The sequence below is a fragment of the Oncorhynchus gorbuscha genome, linkage group LG05 (genome assembly GCF_021184085.1).
Source record: "Oncorhynchus gorbuscha isolate QuinsamMale2020 ecotype Even-year linkage group LG05, OgorEven_v1.0, whole genome shotgun sequence".
Lineage (NCBI taxonomy): Eukaryota > Metazoa > Chordata > Actinopteri > Salmoniformes > Salmonidae > Oncorhynchus > Oncorhynchus gorbuscha.
Genome location: NC_060177.1, coordinates 18,003,026 through 18,013,181, shown reverse-complemented (window position 1 = coordinate 18,013,181; position 10,156 = coordinate 18,003,026).

The following is a 10,156-nucleotide window of genomic DNA, read 5'->3' as shown; positions in this document are numbered from 1 at the left end:
CACCAGTGCCATATATTTACCCTATGGACAGCACCAGTGCCATATATTTACCCTATGGACAGCACCAGTGCCATATATTTACCCTATGGACAGCACCAGTGCCATATATTTACACTATGGACAGCACCAGTGCCATATATTTACACTATGGACAGCACCAGTGCCATATATTTACCCTATGGACAGCACCAGTGCCATATATTTACACTATGGACAGCACCAGTGCCATATATTTACACTATGGACAGCACCAGTGCCATATATTTACCCTATGGACAGCACCAGTGCCATATATTAAGAGAGTTTGGCCAGGTTTTAGAACGGCCGCCACGTTAGCGCCTTTATTCTGAAAATTGGTGATGTACCAATAAGAGAGAGACTCAGATAAATCCCTACGTCATGACCCGCTGTAAAACAAGCAAAACAGAGCAGCGAATTTGACAGACGTTTTTATTGATTAGCATTCGGGAAGTCCGTACTGTGTTGTGGTGTCAACAAATTGCATATACAGTATGCTCTCACTGCACATCTTCATAGGTTTGGAAAACTTTTAGAAAGAAACGGCACAATGCGGAAGCGTCAATTGTCACTTAGCAGCGGCTATGGAGGAGAAAGTGGCGCTTGCTGAACGTTCGGACAGAAACCGCATGCATTGGCCCAACTCTCTATATACAGTATGACTCTGGACAGCACTATCCTCTAGGCGGTGGGCCGAAGCATCGGATCTGCTTTAGTTTTGGAGATGATCGCCTTTTGGCGAGGGAGGAGCTGTTTTTTTTATTTATTTACAGATTGCGTATTTCATCAACACATTTCCGTTTGTTGGCAATGTTAATTCTTGCAATTGTTTTCAAAAAAATATGAACTTTTATATTCGTTAGCTGGACAGGCAAAGGCTGCCAAGTACTAAACAGTAAATCAATCAATACTCTTGCTATCCAAATCAAAATCAAATTTGATTTGTCACACAAATGGTTAGCAGATGTTAATGCGAGTGTAGCGAAATGCTTGTGCTTCTAGTTCCGACAATGCAGTAATAACCAACAAGTAATCTAACTAACAATTCCAAAACTACTGTCTTATACACAGTGTAAGGGGATAAGAAAATGTACATAAAAATATATGAATGAGTGATGGTACAGAGCAGCATAGGCAAGATACAGTAGATGGTATCGAGTACAGTATATACATATGAGATGAGTATGTAAACAAAGTGGCATAGTTAAAGTGGCTAGAGATACGTATTACGGATATGTATTACGTAAGGATGCAGTAGATGATATAGAGTACAGTATATACGTATGCATATGAGATGAATAATGTAGGGTATGTAACATTATATTAGGTAGCATTGTTTAAAGTGGCTAGTGATATATTTTACATAATTTCCCATCAATTCCCATTATTAAAGTGGCTGGAGTTGAGTCAGTGTGTTGGCAGCAGCCACTCAATGTTAGTGGTGGCTGTTTAACAGTCTGATGGCCTTGAGATAGAAGCTGTTTTTCAGTCTCTCGGTCCCAACTTTGATGCACCTGTACTGACCGTGCCTTCTGGATTATAGCGGGGTGAACAGGCAGTGGCTCGGGTGGTTGTTGTCCTTGATGATCTTTATGGCCTTCCTGTAACATCGGGTGGTGTAGGTGTCCTGGAGGGCAGGTAGTTTGCCCCCGGAGATGCGTTGTGCAGACCTCACTACCCTCTGGAGAGCCTTACGGTTGTGGGCGGAGCAGTTGCCGTACCAGGCGGTGATACAGCCTGCCAGGATGCTCTCGATTGTGCATCTGTAGAAGTTTGTGAGTGCTTTTGGTGACGAGCCAAATTTCTTCAGCCTCCTGAGGTTGAAGAGGCCCTGCTGCGCCTTCTTCATGATGCTGTCTGTGTGAGTGGACCAATTCAGTTTGTCTGTGATGTGTATGTCGAGGAACTTAAAACTTACTACCCTCTCCACTACTGTTCCATCGATGTGGATAGGGGGGTGTTCCCTCTGCTGTTTCCTGAAGTCCACAACCATCTGGTACCATCTCTGCTGATCACGCCTGCCAATCATGTTCTCTGTACCTAAGATACATAAACACAGCTGGTGACAGCTCAGAGATCTCTGTCCGACAAACTGCTATCAAGTCTTTTTAATATTTGTAATCTATTTAGTTATAGAAACATGATACCATCAATCTAAAATAACTCCCAACATTACTTAACCTTAGCAGTGTAGCTAGCTAGCTAAAATAAGCAGACCTGTTGCTAGTTGGCAGCAGCACATACTGTAGCGTTATCACTAGCATGCCATTCTGGGACAGGGAGCTTTAGCTATCATTATTCCAAGTAATAATTTAAGACTACAATACTTGTCCCATAGATTTTTGTAAAGCTAATAGAGTCATCAAGGCAGGACTCCCAAAAAATAAATGCCACATTATCCCTAGTCTCGTAAACCCGACCCTAGGCAAAAGCAGTGACTAGGGTCTGGTTTCAAGGGTGGACTCTTTTGACAGAGGAACTAAGTCACAACTATATCCACTTCAACAAAAACAAAACAAATGAGTAGCTAGCAAGATGGAAATCAGATGTTTCTTTTTATGAGTGCATTTCACAAGTGGTTAGTTTGCATCAACAACCACAACGTTCTGGCATGTCTTCCTCGTGATTTGTTGTGAGAGTCCCCAGATATATTTTCTTCCTTTATAGACGTAGGTAGTTACGTAGTTCTTCTATGCCAAAAGAGACCATCATTGAAACCAGACCCTAGTCACTGTGTTGCCTAGGGTTGGGATTTTGAGACTCCAACTAGGCCTATTGACAGGGTTAATGTAATAGGATGCAGAGCACCCTCCCTCTATCCTTACCCTAGTAGCCTAGTTATTGTCCATTTTTTGACTGTCAGGATGTTCATTTCTAGGTCCTAAACTGCTGTGATGATTTCTTTGATTCATTCATGTCTCCCATGACCTATTCAGCTCTCCTCTCCTGTGTCCTGCTCCCAGAGATCAACCAAGTGCTATTCACCAAGCATGGGCTCAGCTGACTCACTCACCTGTGAGGAGAACCATCCTGCTGCAGTTTGAACTAGCCCTGCCATCACTATTAGACATTGAGACCCTATATGCATTTGTCTGTTGTCTTTTCTTTCTGGGTTTTGTCTTACAGTCAATTAGAGTTGAAGAGCACCAACTACAGATACACATGCTTGTTAGGGAATCTCAAATACTCAATTCAATATAGAATCAGTTTGACGAGGTGAAAAACAGAATGTTTTACTATTGTAACATGCAGTGATGAGAACTCCATTGTCCCCGTCATGAACCCAGACTTTTGCCGTAGATGGTACAGTTATCGTCTCTGGACTACACAATCTTGAGATTGCATTCCGCTAAGGCACTTCTCTCTCTCTACATCGGTTGTCTACATTGGTGACCAGGGTGGTATCCTTTCGATACACCTATGGGGCCAGGGCACACAAGTGCTCCTAGAGAGAGGATGGCGGCGGGGGTGGGTGTACTGAAACATGTGTTGATGACAGATACTTCAAATACTGCCTGAGACAACTTTGCTATTTGTCTCCATACTCAAATGGTGAAACACTAAATGGGAAGTTCTTTGTTCTAATGTATAGGCATGAAAGGCATCACACTCAGTCATATTTAGTAGTAGAATAATGGATTGGCAAGCATTTGGTGCTGTGAAGGTTAGTAGGAAAGTAACCATTTAAACCAATCAATTCACATTCAATGGACATTTAGCATTTGAAACTCAAACATTCATTTCCCAACTGCTTTTTCTATAATCCTGGAGGCTCTTTATCATTCTCTAACATTGGGGCGGCAGGGTAGCCTAGTGGTTAGAGCGTTGGGCTAGTAACCGAACGGTTGCAAGTTCAAATCCCCAAGCTGACAAGATCAAAATCTGTCGTTCTGCCCCTGAACAAGGCAGTTAACCCACTGTTTCCTAGGCCGTCATTGAAAATAAGAATTTGTTCTTAACTGACTTGCCTAGTTAAATAAAGGTAATAAATTCTTCATACCTTATATTAAAATGCATTCAACATTATGCAAGGTTGTCTATGTGTAGGATATGCCATGTTGGCTAATATGCAGCTATAGTTTTTAAACCTCTATTCTAGCAGACATGACACACATAGTTCTATCTATACTTTTTGGGGGTTTATGCAAATGATATGACTGAATGTTTATTTAACCCTCAGACTCATGGGATTTGGCCTGTATGTTTCTTACAGAAGAAATATGGAAAGCATATGCATAACCATGGAAGCAATGAAAAGGGAACAGTTTAGAGATTATGGGAAAAGTATGACTAAAGGTGAGGACACAACAGTTCACCTGACAAGACTGAATCCAAACATAAAACTTGATTTTATGTGCATTTTAGATTTACTGTTCATTGCCACAGTTAAATATTCTGGATACATTCAGTAACATAATAATATTACTGGAAAGGTTGGGTTAGGTGCAACATCTATATGTACACAGTTGCTAAGTCATTTCAATGAATTTTAATGAGTTAAAGAAGTCTTCAACTATAAAGGTGTTATTTTGAGCTCTCCTAGCTGTGCCGATGAGGAACTAGAGCAAGCTCACATGTGGTTGTTTTGTTTGTAAAACAGTCCTGCGACCTCGCCTTTACATAATTACTGTTCACGCAATCCAAAAAGAGTCCATTATAAATTGCAACCTGGGTAGGGTGGGCATCATTTGAAAGCTTATTGTATTGCCAACATGACTAGGAAATTTATAAAATATGATCTCACGGTGTTGTGTTTATCACAGTCCAAAATGCATACACCTATGCACAGCAGTGTCCTAGAATATTGGACCATTGGCTTTCATACTTTGAATTCTCAGTGCAGCTCAAGAAATTTCTCTAACTGTCAACACATTCAAATGAAGAGGACCCGTACCAGAACTGCTTTTGTTGAGAATTGTGGGGAGGGAGGTGCTCGATCAGGCTGTGCGTTTCCAGTGTGTGGTGGTCTCAGAGCAGTGTAGCTATGTCACACAGGGCACTGGACTATAGCGCCTCAACATCAGTAGACTATGATTTACGCTTTACGCTTTCTCAAGGCAATTCAGAGAAGCAGATGGTCATTTTGGTGCACATAGAATGCAGTCCTAAGTGTATTTAGATGTGTGAGCCGCTGCAAACTTTCTTCACAATACAACAAACATAGTCTTATTCTGTTCAAGACAAGCCAAGGTACAACACCATGTCATCTTCTAACAGTACATCAAACATAGTGATCATAAACAGTGACACTGTATATTACATGAGTTTTATGATATGGAAATGTGAAGTGCACATTTGGACTCGCGGATATTTGGCTTGCTTGTATGACATCAAAGCAGTATTTATTATAATCCTCGACGTCTCATCTTTCAAAGAAAATAGAGCCCTTGTAATATAAAGCATTTTCCTCACTCAGACAACAAAACATTTGCAAAAGTTGCCCAATCAGTGGGAGGGATAGGGGCAAATTCTTGTTGCAAGTAGAATGTATGCACACATGACTGTAAGTCGCTTTGGATAAAAGCGTCTGCTAAATGGCATATATTATTATTATTATTATTAGTGCTCAAGACAGAACGGTTGTCAGTCAAAACCCATGCAAAGCTATGAAGTGGAAAGTAAAGTAATGTATAGCATGTTATTGTACAGAAGTAATGTATAGCATGTTATTGTACAGCCACTGCGTTCCAATTTAGCCACTTATCAGTGTCCAAATCTGCCATTTTCAACCCGTACAAGTGTAACGGGCTACGCCTGTAGATAGTGAGTTGAAATGAGACATAACCATGCCAAAACATGATTCAAAATTTGAATTCACCGACAGATAGCTATTGAAACACTAGCTTCCTGAGCAGGCAAATTTACATGTGCAGTAGCTGGCTAGGCTAGTCAGACTAACATTGACTAGGTTTCAATAAATTGGCTAAGCGGTCAACGGAATTACCTCTTCAAACGATCAAGACAATTCACATTGCATGCTGCATATTTCAAGTGCACTCAAAACAGATATTGATCTTATTTCAGTCTTCATCAAACATTTGTGCAAGAATTTAATGTGCCAACACATTTTATAGTCATAAGACTGTTTCACTGTCATATACAATAAAATAAAATAAAAATCAGCTCCTCCCTCGACAGAGATCGATCACCGCCTACTGTAGTGAATCTTAGACTGATAAGCCTAGCCATAGAGACCTTATTAAATTACCATTACTATTCTAATTCTATGGGCCTAGCCTATTCAAACGTGTCATTAGAGGAAGCCATGAAACAAGAACGTTACATTCTTAACCAAGAAAGGCATTGTTGCAGGAGGAGCCAATACCCAGCTGCTTAAAATGCATAATTATTTCAACCTCATACAAGCAGCAATTAACTTTCTATGACCTGTTCCAGCTACATATAATTATCTGGCATGAAACCTGCATAGTAGTGTTTTAATGTGTATGATGTTTAAAAACATTCAAAGCGCTCTGAGCTGAAGTGCACTGATTGAATGGAGTTTGAAGGATTCCTTTTAGCAGCTTTCCGTCTGCAAATGAAGTCAAATAGTTAGTTTTCTACTTACAGTGGTGGATGAAGTACCCAATTGTCATACTTGAGTAAAAGTAAAGATGCCTTAATAGGAAATTACTCAACTAAAAGTCAACCAGTAAAATACTACTTGAGTAAAAGTCTAAATGTATTTGGTTTTAAATATACTTAAGTATCAAGAGTAAAAGTATAAATCATTTCAAATTGCTTATATCAAGCAAACCAAACGGCACAATGTTCTTGTTTTTTTAAATCTACAGTTGAAGTCGGAAGTTTACATACACCTTAGCCAAATACATATAAACTCTGTTTTTCACAATTCCTGACATTTAATCCAAGTATAAATGCCCTGTTTTAGGTTAGGATCACCATTTTAAGAATGTGAAATGTCAGAATAATAATAGAGAGAATAATTTATTTCAGCTTTTATTTCTTTCATCACATTCCCAGTGGGTCAGAAGTTTACATACACTCAATTAGTATTTGGTAGCATTGCTTTAAATTGTTTAACTTGGGTCAAATGTTTCAGGTAACCTTCCACGAGCTTCCCACAATAAGTTGGGTGAATTTTGGCCCATTCCTCCTGACAGAGCTGGTGTAACTGAGTCAGGTTTGTAGACCTCCTTGCTTGCACACACTTTTTCAGTTCTGCCCACAAATTGTCTATGGGATTGAGGTCAGGGCTTTGTGATTGCCACTCCAATACCTTGACTTTGTTGTCCTTAAGCCATTTTGTCACAACTTTGGAAGTATGCTTGGGGTCATTGTCCATTTGGAAGACCCATTTGCAACCAAGCTTTAAATTCCTGACTGATGTCTTGAGATGTTTTTTCAATATATCCACATCAATTTCCGTCCTCATGATACCATCTATTTTGTGAAGTGCACCAGTCCCTCCTGCAGCAAAGCACCCCCACAACATGATGTTGCCACCCCCATGCTTCACGGTTGAGATGGTGTTCTTTGGCTTGCAAGCCCCCCCCCTTCTTCCTCCAAACATAATGATGGTCATTATGGCCAAACAGTTCTATTTTTATTTCATCAGTCCAGAGGACATTTCTCATTTGTCCCCTTGTGCAGTTGCAAACCGTAGTCTGGCTTTTTTATGGCGGTTTTGGAGCAGGGGCTTCTTCCTTGCCGCGTGGCCTTTCAGATTATGTCAATATAGGACTCATTTTACTGTGGATATGGATACTTTGTACCTGTTTCTTCCAGCATCTTCACAAGGTCCTTTGCTGTTGTTCTGGGATTGATTTGCACTTTTCGCACCAAAGTACGTCCATCTCAAGGAGACAGAACGCGTCTCCTTCCTGAGCGGTATGACGGCTGCGTGGTCTCATGGTGTTTATACTTGCATACTATTGTTTGTACAGATGAACGTGGTACCTTGGAAACTGCTCCCAAGGATTAAGCAGACTTGTGGAGGTCTACAATTTTATTTCTGAGGTCTTGGCTGATTTCTTTTGATTTACCGACGAGGTCAAGCAGAGGCACTGAGTTTGAAGGTAGGCCTTGAAATACATCCACAGGTACACCTCCAATTGACTCAAATGATGTCAATTAGCCTATCAGAAGCCATGACATAATTTTATGGAATGTTCCAAGCTGTTTAAAGGCAGTCAACTTAGTGTATGTAAACTTCTGACCCACTGGAATTGTAAGTGAAATAATCTATCTGTAAACAAATTGTTGGAAAAATTAAAAGTAGATGTCCTAACTTGCCAAAACTATAGTTTGTTAACAAGAAATTTGTTGAGTGCTTGTAAACTTCTGACTTCAACTGTACAGATAGCCACGGGCAGGAACACTCCAACACTCAGACATAATTTACAAATGAAGCGTTTGTGTTTAGTGAATCCACCAGATCAGAGGCAGTAGGGATGTTCTCTTGATAAGTGTGTGAATTGGACCATGTTCTTGTCCTGCTAAGCATTCAAAATGTAATCAGTACTTTTGGGTGTCAGGGAAAATGTATGGATTAAAAAGTACATTACATTCTTTAGGAATGTAATGAAGTAAAAGTAGTCAAAAGTATAAATAGTAAAGTACAGATACCAAAAAAACCTACTTAAGTAGTACTTTAAAGTAGTTTTACTTAAATACTTTACACCACTGGCTACTTATCTACAATATAATATGTTGGGGAACTAGTTTTAGGCCTATTAGGTCACTTTTTTTCCACAGACAGTTCACTGATGAAAATAGAGCTAACGTTAGCAACAAGCAAGCTAATTTACAGGACTCCTCAAAATAATCATTAACTACATCAGGGATAGGCTACTCCAGTCCTCGGGGGCCTGACTGGTGTCACACGTTAGTCCCAGCAACTGCTAACACACCTGACTCCAATAATTAACTAATCATGATCTTCAGTTTAGAACGCAATTAGTCTAATCAGCTCTATTTGCTAGGAAAAAGTGTGACACCGGCACTCCGGCCCCCAAGGACTGGAGTTGCCCATCCCTGAACTAGATTAACATTAATATCGAATTAATTCAATTATATGTAGCCACCTCCACAAAATGTAATATATAGCTAAATAATTACACATTATTAATGAAGATTACCTAACGTTAGTTATTAGCAAAAAACTGCAGAGGCTAGTCAAAACACACTGCTGCTTTAGCGTGTGTTAAAATGGCAACAGCTAGAAGTACGCTAACTACTTACTTTTCATTCAAGCATAGCTAACGCATAGCTAACTCATTTAAATCCTATTAATCTATTAACATGCATTTGCCGTTTGTTTGTTGATGATAACGGTGAGATTCGTTATTGTACTCATCCAACGTTAGTCTCTTTAATAACCAGGAATCAAGTGGCATCGCATGAGCCACTTTCCCAAACTTGTGTGGTGTACTACTGGTACTAAACAGGGACAAAAAAGCGCAGTAAAATCTGGCGTCATATCATAATCTCTACCAACAGCAACACTTCATTTGAACGCTCTGCTAATGTATATTCTTATAGAAATACGTAATTAATGTATCGCTGTTAAGGTATAGGAATTGTCATACATGTTTTGAATAGTAAACCTATTTCTTTTCATACATTTCATGAAGATAATAATAAAGTCTATGACTATGGTGAATCAAACTGAAAAGCACTATAGTTTACGTCCGCAGACGTCACAGGGTGGCCTATCCGCCTACATGGTGAATAGTCTCCATCTAGTGGAGAAAAGTGATATCTAAATTATTGGCGTCAATATGTTTATTTTGTTGCGATTCCATTTTTGTAAAATGCTAAAATTCATATTTACAATTATTAGCTTTAGGAGGGAACGGTATAGTTTAAATGTGATCGTGGTATTTGGACCTCCTTGCAGTACACATTTTTAGACCTACCTAAATGCCAAGTTGGCAGTTTCTGACTATTATAGCGACATTATTTTTTGACAAAATGCAATCCCTGTTACTGTAGCATTACCACAACTTTTAATGAATCTTAAAAGTAAAGGCAAGATTATCAAACAGATTGTAAGTGTTACTAGATTCCAGAGCTCCTTTGAGTCCCGCACTTTAATAGCTTCCACTGTTTGGGCATTTTGGCCGTTTTTGGACTGTCCATTGTAACCATTAATTATGGTTGCACATTTGAAAGA